Genomic DNA, 13,486 nt, shown 5'->3' with positions numbered 1-13,486 from the left:
TACTTTGCACATAGTGAGAGCTAGCTGCCGCAAACATTGTCCATTGAGGACAGTCATATATAATACCATTAGGTGTGCAATCACAATTGACAGAAATTGAGGTCAGATTCGGATTCAAAAAATAATTCCTAAAAAGGATAAAATCCACAAGAAAAAAATGAGAAGACGCAATTGTACTATCCAAGGCTTAAGTAATTAGATTTTTGATCTAAAACAGACAACAGGTGATGCAGCTACCAGGTGAGTATTAAAGTAACGCGAATGCTCCATCGCATTTAACATGTCATGGCTAACAAGTCCCACACTATTGCTTCATTTGACTTTGATATTGTGTTATTGATTTTGTTCTTTCAAGGGAATTAATGAGATGTTCACGCACGGACGATGCAGTTGACTTTATATCGCCGCGTAAGTTTAATATGCTGTCGATAATGGTGACGCGTAGCAGGCGTCTAGTGATCTTTTATCGACACTTATTTTATTTACTTTCTACAGGTGCATGTACAGATCTGGGTTGTGGTCTCCTCGTCTAGGTTGCATCAGGCAATAGTAATGATGAACCGCCTTCGAAGCAAAACCTCTTCGACGTTTCTAATCAGGTTGTGAGTAAATCGAAATCCTATATTTATTCGAATTTGTGAAATTTATTTAAGACTATGGCGACAGAAACAGACAGACTGCGACAGAGTGAGACAGACAAACAAACAAGACATACATCGATTGATAGATAGATAGATACCTACCTAGTACATATATACATACCTACCTACCTACATACCTAGAGAGAGAGAGAGAGAGAGAGAGAGAGAGAGAGAGAGAGAGAGAGAGAGAGAGAGAGAGAGAGAGAGAGAGAGAGAGAGAGAGAGAGAGAGAGAGAGAGAGAGAGAGAGAGAGAGAGAGAGAGGGAGGGGGGGGGGCTTGCTAATGTACGTTATTATTGATTTACACTGAGCTTATATTTGTAATGATAGGTGAATAGTGAACTCCTATCATATGTAATTATCGCCCCTTTCAGTGAATAGTAAGAAAAGAGACACAAAATAAAACCTTATAATACTAACTGTATACTACAATAGAAATATAGATGCAACACTTGTCGCTATGGCTACATATGTAAATACATTATTGATAAATTCTAACACAAGTGCAAATTATCTTAGTCTCGCGAAAATGATCTCAAATCAAGTCATTCACCTTGTTTCGGTAACACGTGATGAATCATAGACTTGATATGTTTTAAATATCAGAGGTGACAGTATGAAATTACCCGTCGCCCCTCAGGACATCCCGACAATAGAAAACCACTAAACGATATGAAATATTCAAAACTGTATCACACAATAGCTTGATAAGTACTCATTTCAATGCACATTTGTAATATTGAGAAGGCCATAAATAGGACACATGTGGGTGTTTTACATGAAAGACACATTTATTTCTCAAAATTAAAGTGGAAAGCATAGTCTCACGAGACCGAGCATAGCCTCACGAGATAATATAAAAGACCGCCAACAAGACAGCAGACATAATTGCATATTTATGCATACTCATATGCACTAAACTCGGCTTTGTCGGCGTTTCTTGTTAAAAAAAGCCCCACTTATATAATAGTTTCTACAATCCCCAATTTTCATGTAAAATTTCTGTGTATGCCGAACTTCAAAAGTTCGTACTTTTACATTGTAGTGTGCAATCCAATTTTGAACAGTCATGCATGATGGGTTGAATGGTTCGAGTGCATGGTTTGTAATCTGTGAATTGACGGTGTAGGTTCCGCGGCTTCACTGACGTTTGTTTCTAAACGGTTAAATTCTATAGGTAAGATACATGTGAGAGGTACAATAGAGCCCCTGTTACACCAAAATTGCAACGGCGTATCCCAAATTCAAGACTCCATACAAGGGCAAAATACGTGTACAATAACATATTTTCAAACTACCTTCAAAACATTTGCCACCTTAATTGAGGTGCGTACGAGGCTTACTATAATTTCCAAAGTCTGCGGAATAGATACAAAACTCATCACGCAATGATTTCATGAGGTGGTGATTTAAATATATCGAGTGTGATGAAATCTGGCGCAGGCACAGCTATTACAAACATCTTCAATGCTAGAAAACTATCGTTATTGTAACTAAAGCAATATGCATCCATCCAATCAGACAAGAGGGAAATGATAGCCTCAATCGATACTTTGTCTATTTAATTTCCTTGTCGAATTAAAATATACATAATGCAATGTACATAGTTATTACATACATAATACATACATACATACATACATACACACATACATACATACATACATACATACATACATACATACATACATACGTGCGTGCATACACACACACATACATACATACATACATGTACATACATACATACATGCATCCATGCATCCATGCATCCATACATACATACATACATACATACATGCATACATGCATACATGCATACATGCATACATACATACATACATACATACATACATACATACTTATAGCGTATTTTAAAATAATAAAAGCTGCGAATATCCATGGTAACAGAAACATGTTAATTTTTAAATTGTGAGTTAGGCGAACTAGAAAAAGAAAAACTTTTTTATTCATCTCAAACAATTTACTTTGCGATAATAACAGAAATTTAATGAAATCGATTATTCAATTCATTTGTATTTGGTGGTATAACCTATCAATTATTTTCTTTGGACCATTCAACATTCAATGCAATATTGTAATACGATATTATTGGAGTATAATTAAACTTATATTATTTTGCATGTTCCAATAGTAACATGACATTTGTGTAGGTCATTGCTGTCATCCAACAAGTTGATATCTCACTCAGAAAATGAAACTATGTCAATATAATTTATTGAAAACCCAGTAAGCGTCATTAAAATGTTCTAACTCTATTCGTTGCTTGAATTGTTTTATTTGCATTACAGTTGGTTGCTAAAAGGCGGTCAGGTATGCCGTGCCCTCAATACTATGCGGAGGTTTAGTAAACGAGCTAGGATATTGCTTGGAGAAATTTGGCTCTTTGAAAACATATTCACAAGTTCCATCTATATATTGGTTTATCAAATTATTTGGATTTGTTGAAGGTTTTCTTAAGCGTGTTACATGTATTTATCTGACCAGTTTTAGCGAGTGTTTGTACTTCAGCTTAGATGTTGCTTAGGGATACCTTGAAGAGGTTAAGAACATTTTTGGAATGCCTATATTAGATTTACCAAGTTATTTTTTTGGAGTTGTAGAAGGTTTTCGTAAATTAGTTACGATTATTGGGCGTATATCAAGCGTACATTATTGCTCTAACCATAAATGTAGCGACTCAGATATTTTTAGCAAGCTCTAGAGACGTTTTGTTAAGCTAAAGCTAAAGATTTGCTTGGGGACACTTTGATCTTTCAGCACACTTTCAAATCCACAATGTTAGAATTTATCGAAGGCTTTCTTTTTTAAATATCAATTTGCATGACTTACTGTAGCCATTGCTCTAGTTAGCGAGTTTTAACAAGCTCTAGCGAGGATTTGTTTATTAGATAGAGATATTATTGAGAAACGTTAATCTTTAAAATCACTTTTCAAATCGCCTGTAATGGGATATGTCGAAGGTTTCCATGAACATGTTGGGTGCACTGCTTTTAGCTAATTACAACTCTAGCAAGGATGGACAAGAAGGTGAACGAACCCGATTTTATTCAGTGATATTTGATCTAATCGTACCATGGCTGCATAATTTGCTTTCGCACTCTCTCATGGAGAGCGTGTTCCTGCCGTCAGCCCATCAAAAAGGCAAAGTTTTCATACAAAGCCGAGTTGTACCGGGTACCTTTTACAATGAATGTATGACCTAGTTAATACTACCAAGTCCCCATAATACACTTAATCATAAATGCAGTCATATGCGATCCATATTTCCATTAAAAAAGACAATTAACATACTATATCACTTACTCTATTCTATTCATAATACATATCTATCTCAGCAATCTTGATATATGGTAGTATTCTTAATTTGCAAAAATACTAAATATCTCACACTAATTATCGCTATACAGGAAAGACGTGGTTCACACCTTATGAATATTTGATAAAGGTCGCATTAATTCTTAATTCTCATTCCGATGAATTCTCCAAACCTTAGTTGTATGTTCATTATCACCCCCCCCCATACTGTACACTTAATCACAAATGCAAGCATTTTCAGATCTATATTCCCATTAATTACTATTATCCTGAGTTCTAATTTTAAACATAATACTCTAACATATCACTCATCAATCTTGATATATGATGTTGTTCTTTATTTGCCAACATATTGGATTTCTGACATCTGTTATTGCTAATTAACATATACAGAAAAGACAAATCTAAAGGCTAAGGTTCAAACCTTATGAATATTTGACTTCTTATTCTTAATTGTCAGAACCAGTATCCTTATATCAGATCTGATATATTCACACGATAATTTACTGAGCAAATATTAAAGTCACAATATTTTTAAAAGAAACTGAAGACAAAGGGAGACAGAGTTAATAGCTATCTATTCATCCTTTGTACAGGTGTAACTTACATTGAGTGATTGATACCTTGTGTGTATATGTATATTTTTTATGGTTTCCAAGGGCTACCATTTCACTTGCAAATTTTCAATATTCAATCATGACATAATGAAATTTGTTTAATTTATTTCTATTATGTACGAACCATATATAATTTCACACTCTCACGAAAATAAAATATCAATCATCTGTGTAATTGTGTTTGTCATCTCATGCATGATAACGGTCACGAAATTTTCGATTATCTCCCGTTTAATGTCTCGTACTAATTGGGATATATATATATATATATATATATATATATATATATATATATATATATATATATATATATATATATATATATATATATATATATATATATATATATATATATATGGATTGGGCCTACTGTGATAGTTCAGCAAAGCCTGAGTGAAACATCTTAGCCAGAAACACTGTATTGTTTGTTGTATATGTTTAAATGAATCTCCTAAATGGATATATATATATATATATATATATATATATATATGTTTTTATATATATATATATATATATATATATATATATATATATATATATATATATACCAATCTACGTACACAAAACGAAGAATAGTAATGCACTCTACAATCGTCTCTAAAGAAACATATTTCATTTGGTGAAGGCTAAAATAGTTTTGTAATTATAAATATAAATTACTTAACAAAATATGAATAAAAAAATTACTTATAAGTTTTTGAGAATATCAGTCGCAAAGTTTAAGAGAAATGCATCTATATGAATTACAGATCGACTTCTGCCAATTAATACATCTTCGCTTAAAACAAATGACCGTTCTTATTGTCTAACGTTCACCGTAAATGAACAACAAAACCACAAAAAATATCTTTTATTCTTCAGAAACAAAACATCTGAAAATGCTATGCTTTGGTATACACTTGTTCTCTGTATACACAAATACGCGATGGGTACGTTGTAGAATACAAAGATAGATAAGACATTTGAATGGCTATACTTGTCGATTAAATGTTACTTTGAGGTGAATCTACGGTTATTGAAGTTTTCGTTTCGACTTACAATTCTTCACTGGAACTGTTTTCTAACATCAGTTCTATCCCCCAACATAAGTCAGTTTGAGAAAATGATCAGTGTGACGTCCCGAAAAGATATTATTATACCCAACAGATGATGCATTTTTTAGTTTATTTTTAAGTCATCGACACATCTGTATTCCAATAAATCTATTTTGACACATGTTGAAAATCTCAGCGATATCTATTGACACATGTTGAAAATCTCAGCGATATCTATTTTGAGTATACACATTTTATTATATATGCCTATCACACGTCACTATCAATATGTAGCTAGTCAGCACGTTAACCTTTGCTTATTCACGATTGCGTTAGACACAATGATTCAGCAGTCAGTCTACATCGCCAATATTATATCCTTCCGTAGATCAACAGACAACGTATTATTGAGCATGACTTTCACAATATTGAGATTAGACTAATGTTTACTGATTGACGTCAGCAGTCATACTCCCTACTGTTACCGGATACACAACATTGACAAGTTGTCATTTAAATGCAAACACAGATAAAAATTATTACTATATAGAGACTATTTGAGTCGCCGTTGACAGACTAGGCAAGTTCAAAAGTATTAACTGCAGTTGTGTCGTTACTTTTATGAAGTGCTCGCTAATAATGCACAGATAACCTATGGTTTTTGAGATGATGGAGTCGGGGATTCAAATGAAAGCTGTCTTGCTGTAATTGTAGGACAAATGAAGGTGGTTATTTATTCATTTGATCATGTATTTTACCTGTTATTCCATATATGCTTGATTCGCACTTATTGTCAAGTAACAATTTATTGTTCTCTGTCTGTCTGTCTGTCTGTCTGTCTGTCTGTCTGTCTATCTGTCCTGTACAGTCCGTCCGTCCGACCGTCTGTCTGTCTCTGCCTTTCTTGTTGTAGCTGTCTCTTTCTGAACGGTGAGTCTGATTAACGTGACAACGACTATTAATTTGCTTAATGATGTTGATTATTCGCCCACAACACCCTCGGGATATACAATAATGTGAAAGAAAATTCAAACATTATTTCATAAAGATATTTAATCAGATATCTTGGGATACTGTAACAATCAACCGGGGTCAAAGCTTAAGGTCATACTGCATTGTCTGGAACAGTTCATTTGTTGGAAAAAAGGTCTATTGGTTGGTATAATTGGTTGGTATAATCTGTACCCATGAATTAATAGGTATTTCATGAAATGATATACTTGATATTGCATCATCTGCATCAAAATGATTTTTAAGAGACATGACTTTCTTAACAACCAACCAAGTGTATTTCTTTTTGATAAATCTTCAATCTCAGAAAAACCGAAACGCCATTTCGCTTTTCCGTACATCGATAGAATATTGCATGCAAACGGAACCACCCAGTTATTTATTTGGCTTGAATATTGGGGATCAAGTGTAGTGTACGTAATTTCTTTTATAACGCGCTAAATTCCATATTTGGGCATAATGAGCTTGGGAGTGCAATGTAAAAGTATAACGTGATCATGAAGTCTTTTTAAAGGTATGCTCTAATTGGTCAGAAAACAATTACAAAATGAAAACACGTTTGTTGCCCGAATCTTTAATGAGTAAATGCGTATACGTACGGTTCATTTGTTACACCTTCGCGTCACCCTTAGAAAAACATGGAGATGTATCCATGGTGATACATAAGCACATGACTTTCCATTTTATGACATTTGCTGGTATTTTTTAACTAAATCATTTAAATACTTTTAGTACTGAAAAAATATTCACGAGCTTTAATTCAGATAAACAAAAAAGGCGTGGTTTAATATTATTTTAATTGAAATTAGTCACAAGACTGTAATTTATTCACTTTACAAGAGCATGTCTAAACAAGAGGAAGAGAAATACACTGTACACGTCATTTCCATTACGTCATCCCCAATTTAAATAATACAAGTATGGCCCAGTGCTTAACACCTATAATCATGGACACTTACATGTAATAAAGCCGGTAACGAAAGTGTAGTGACTTAGCGCCATAAGACTAATATGCGATGGGTTGGATGAACGTGATCATGACCCCATGGTTCTTGGTTGTGTATGAGTGCCTGAGCAACCTACTCTCGGTAATTGCAGGAGTATCACATTGCGGTGTTCTCCCTCAATGTAGTTTCAGGAACGTACGTGCAACAGAAAACACAGCAAGAGTGCGAATACCCAAAGGACGACACGGCTACTGATCATAGATTACAGAAGTGCTGGCATATCAACACAATCTTTATTCAAAGCAACGAATTTTGTCAAAAAACACAACTGTGCGTTCACATGGTTCTTGTACCATTACTGATCGCGCGCTCATTTGCATAAAGATATGCGATAATGTTTCCGTTTTATTGCATTGCTAATTATGCGTGTGCATCTATACAAGTGCTTATCACCTATACATATGTAAATACTGACTTTCATCATAAATTGAATGCCTCAAATGTAGGCCGGCAAATTGTAAACATATCGCTTTTATACACAATTAGTCGAATTCTTGTTTGGAAGAATCCGTGCCAAGAGTCCAAAATCTATGAGTAAAAGAAAGATAAACCCTTTCGTTCAGTTTTATGTCAGACAATAATTGATATATTTCGAAGATATCAGTTTTGAATTTTATCATTGATATTTGTATTGATATTAGCAATTATGTTTACAACAGACAAACATCCATAGGCTTGTAACATCCTGCTAAATATAGAAGATAATTTGAAATTGAAAATCAAACATTATGGGTAAACGTAATTCCACTAGGATAGTGTTTAATTTGAGCACAGTCAATATTTTAATTGCAATTTCTTATTCCAACACCACAGCTATAAAGTTGAGCAAATTCGTAGTGTCATAGCAACCGGCTGCAACAACATCCACGGAAGTAGCTGTTGAACAAAGCCCTGAGGCAAGTGGCCAGACAGAGCCTTCAAAAGGAAACTGTATAATTATATCGATGATTACTCTCCTATTTAACAAATAATTTGGTTCTTATTTGACAAAAATGAGGCGATTACGTATTTAAGCAATTGCGATTTCACAAAATCATTCTGAATTTGGAGCATATTGGTGGATATTCAACAATCTTGTCAGATTTTAAAATGGCCATATAGATGAGGATTGGGTATTTATTTAGGATTTTGACTTAAAAAACAATTTTATCATGGCTTCAATATGAAAAAACACACGTTTCAAGTAGGAAGCATGGTTAAATTATTTTATAAATTAAAATCCAAAATAAATATCCAATCCTCATCCACATGGTCACTTTAAAATATGTACCTGGTACTCACTTCTTACAATGGGATCAGAATAAATAGTTTAACAATAACCAAGTACTGTATATTGTAATTGTAACCGCTAGCTTTCTTGTGAATACATTTGGAGACATGAATAGAGTTTGTTGAAAATGAAGTATTCTTCACAGTGATTCTTGTACTCTCCAGAAAATCTAAGGTGTGTGTTATGTCACAAGTGTCACGATAATGTTTCGATATAAAGTGTTATCTTTATATCGACATGATTCATCATAACTAACGAAATTTGTAACAATTCTAAATATATAATATAACAACCAATACTAACACAATAATGTATAAATGTATTTGGTTACACCGAATCTATAAGTGCAAAGACACATCAATGTCGTCGCACTGAAAATGTCAGAGATCGAATTGTACATTCTTGTGATTAAATAAGCCAGTACTTTCCAGTGTGTGACAATAATGAAATAATGAATAACTAAAAGAGTATGTGTAAAGTGCAAAATCTAGCATTACGACAGAGAGGTTATTTAATTAGAAGACACAGTAGTTGAGTAGGTGTTTTCACTTCTACTCAAATTCTAAGTTTAGTGTGAGTAAATTCTCTTAATCTAAAGAGTGTTTTCCTTGACAACCCTTTAATCGTATTTTCAAAGGTAAAACCGTTCCATTTTCTCTTTTGTCGTTGGTGTTGATTTACTTGTACGAGTCAAAACATTTCCAGGATAGCAGACACTCAAAGGAATACATTCCCTCTCTTATGTTTTGACTCCACCGAACGATTTCATATGTCCGTATTAGCAAACAAGAATTGTATAAAATGAAGAAAACCCTTCACATCATGTTATAAATGAAAACAACCCATACATCTTTACATCAGCGTATTTTGACGTGGCAGTGTCACACAATTACCTGGTCGGTACGTTTCTAGTAACAACAAATATCCATTAACAACGACCAACCTTTGTAATCCAGGTGCCAACTATAAATTTGTAATCAGTTCATTTAAACATGTAGAAATGTGAACCTGAATCCCATGGTGATGTTCTTTAGATCTGTGGAAATAAAACGAATTATTTACTTACATGTTTGGTCACAACATAAACTTAATTATATGGAAAAGGATTTGGTTAATATTTTAATGTTCAATATTTTGAGACTCGCGGCAGTCTTTTCACATAAATATCTAACTAAACTTTTATTTCAATCGACCTATGTCATCTTCAATCTCGGATAACTTTAAACTCACAGGTTTCGATACTATGCAGAGTAAAAATAATTTTTTTCACCTAAATCGTTTGACTACAATGGATACCAACGACCCCAATGGAAATAAGTTTCGTGTACACATTTGTATTAGTATTACCTTTGACAGTACTTTTCAGGAATATCCTTACAATATTGCTAAACGAATAAATCTGAATCTATATACACAATATATATATATATATATATATATATATATATATATATATATATATATATATATATATATATATATATATATATATATATATATATATATATATATAACTTAACACTGAGTTTCTATATATAAATAATTTCATGAACCATACAATTCTAACCCAAATATTTCGAAGACAGAACTGGAGACCCACCGATGAAGAGGAGCTCAGTCTCTTCGAAATATTTGGGTTAGAATTGTATGGTTCATGAAATTATTTATATATATATATACGCCAACACTTACTTGTCCGCACCCAATAACTCACACAATAACAACCAACACCTCCATACATACAACACCTACCCACCGACACAGACAATAGTGATGGTATTTCTATTGTCTACACTCTATATATACAGCACACCCAGAGAGTAGACCTCAGAGTGTCTGATGATCGCACCATGCGTGAAACTCCGAGTTACAACCAAGAAAGAGTTCCAGTACTACCAAAACTATTACGCTCTGCCACTGCGGTATAGAGCACTGTCTTAGCAGATTGATACTCACCGAGTTATATATATATATATATATATATATATATATATATATATATATATATATATATATATATATATATATATATATATATATATATATATATATATATATAAACTCAAAGGTTTTTAAACAGCCTCTGTACAGTTCACCCTTTTATTGCTCATACTAGAAAAAATAATGCCAAACTGAATGACACGTACTCTCCGATAACATAAGCACAAAACACAGCTTAATTTCACATCAAATATTCAAATTTTAATCAGAAAAGAAAATTGCATGTTATTCGAAACTTCAGAAATGCAAGATGAGCACTAAAATTTCATTAGGATCCCTGACAGCCTTAGCTGTTAGCTACTTATCTAGGAGGAAGACTATGTGCCGCACTTGTCAATGAATTCACTATCGCATGGTTATTATACTCGGGCTACGAATTTTTATTATCTTGGATAAAAAACCGGACATAAAATTAGATTTTAATATTGTATAGAAATCGCAACCGTCTAAAAAAAACGTTTTTATTGAACTGAGTAATGAAATGGAAATTGAGAGTATAAACCTACATTCTGGTTGTAAATATCAACCTTTACGAGTCAACTATTGTAACAAAAACCTATGTCAAAACAAAGTAAATAATACCAATATGCTAATTTCTAATCTAGCTTATCCGTCTGTCAATCATGACGTCATCACCTTTGCAGTTTAACAACTGTTATTCTAAGGATGTCGTGTTTGTTCCTTGCGATGCTATGTTTTTCAGCTTCAGACGTTTGAGATGATGATGATGATGATGATGATGATGATAATGATGATGACGACGACGACGACGACGATGATGATGATGATGATGATGATGATGATGATGATGATGATGATGATCATGATAGTTGTGGTGGTGGTGGTGGTGGTGGTGGTGGTGGTGGTGGTGGTGGTGGTGACGATGATGATGATGATGATGATGATGATGATGATGATAATGATGATGGGGTTTTCGGAGGTTACAATGAGAAAAGAAAAGAAGTATACATCTTAGATCAATTTGAAAGTGATGCAGGGTTTAGATCGAAAATGTCAAATTTTCTTAATAGCTTCTTTTGGACCATGAAGTAACATTATAATTTTTTTGTCCTGAATTGCGCACGTGAATTCCCTTTAAACTGTAGTTTAGTTTAGTATACACCTCGACGTCAAAGAGTTTTAAATCCACTTTTACTTTGTTCATGCAAACATCACTTCTCTGTTAAAGTCAAGAAAATTAATATAGACGTTTTCCAATCCGTGTTAAATTCTATAATTTGCTAAGATCTAATTCCACAACTGTGTTGAGGAATCTTGGTAAATTTGTTTATAAAGCTATGGATTTAAGACAAGAATTTTATATGGACGCCTGATATTGCTTGATAAGTTTACAACATTTTACGACCTGTTATACTGTATTCTGTTTTTCATGAAGTTATGTAATTGTCATTGTGACCTGTGGCCTAAAGACGAATTAACAAACTACTACTAAAGTCAAGAAAACATCATGGCTACCTTACAAACAAATATATATCAAAGTAGTATCAAAATTGAACCATTTTAGAAACGGAAAATGACAGCCGATTTTTAAAATCATTTCTATGGGAAAAAAACATTTTGTTGATTTCCTTAAAAGCAGGGACGTGGACCCTTAATTACTTTTATAATTTCATAGGAACTTGGAGTTAACTTTCATTTCCAATTTTGGAAAGATTTGAATAAATTAGATTTTGGTAAAATGTGTCTATAGAGTACACACTCTATCTTAATCTTAACCTAACTTATATCATCATAACCCTGCTTGCCTAGTGGTTTTTTGTTATCAGTCATGATGAAATGGCCAAGAATCTACAGGTTCATGTTAATGTCAAGGTGTCAATTTTATTAACACTGCTGTCAATATTAAATGTACTCTATGTCACCACAACTGATATTGACATCAAATCACATTTCCTTTAATGTCAATTTCAGAATGTATATCTACTCCGCTACTATATCATTCGGTATTTTGACGTTATTTCCGTCCGTAGAGTAATAGCTCAACGATGTAAAGTGAATTGGTCTGTCCTCAGAGAATAAATAATGCATCCTTATCTCCGAGTCATTTTGGAGTCATGAATAGACTATATCACTTCATGTGAGCCTGAACTTTCAATTTCAACTTGGGCATGATAATTTCTATTTATATGTTAATTATTACCAGGTGTATTTGAATGGATTAAACATGGCAGAGTTTCTGTCGTGAAAATCCTGAAATCAGCGAAGTAAACTTAAAACCCTCCCGTTTGTGTGATTATCACCTTATACTGCCTTAGTTTATTATTACTAGTATATGATAATTATTTTCGAGGTTGGTTTACTTGCATACCCTTTGAAGTTATCGATTGAGTTGAGAGAGAGAGAGAGAGAGAGAGAGAGAGAGAGAGAGAGAGAGAGAGAGAGAGAGAGAGAGAGAGAGAGAGAGAGAGAGAGAGAGAGATCCATTACAATTTACTGTTTGAAGGATGTCTACACGTATCAGTTAATCATATCAATATTAAAAAAGTAATCATGCACAATTTACAGTAAATGAGAAAACAATTTCAATTATTATAGGAAGTCAACA

The sequence above is a fragment of the Glandiceps talaboti genome, chromosome 13, assembly GCF_964340395.1.
Source record: "Glandiceps talaboti chromosome 13, keGlaTala1.1, whole genome shotgun sequence".
Taxonomy (NCBI): Eukaryota; Metazoa; Hemichordata; class Enteropneusta; family Spengelidae; genus Glandiceps; species Glandiceps talaboti.
This window is presented reverse-complemented; position numbering follows the sequence as displayed.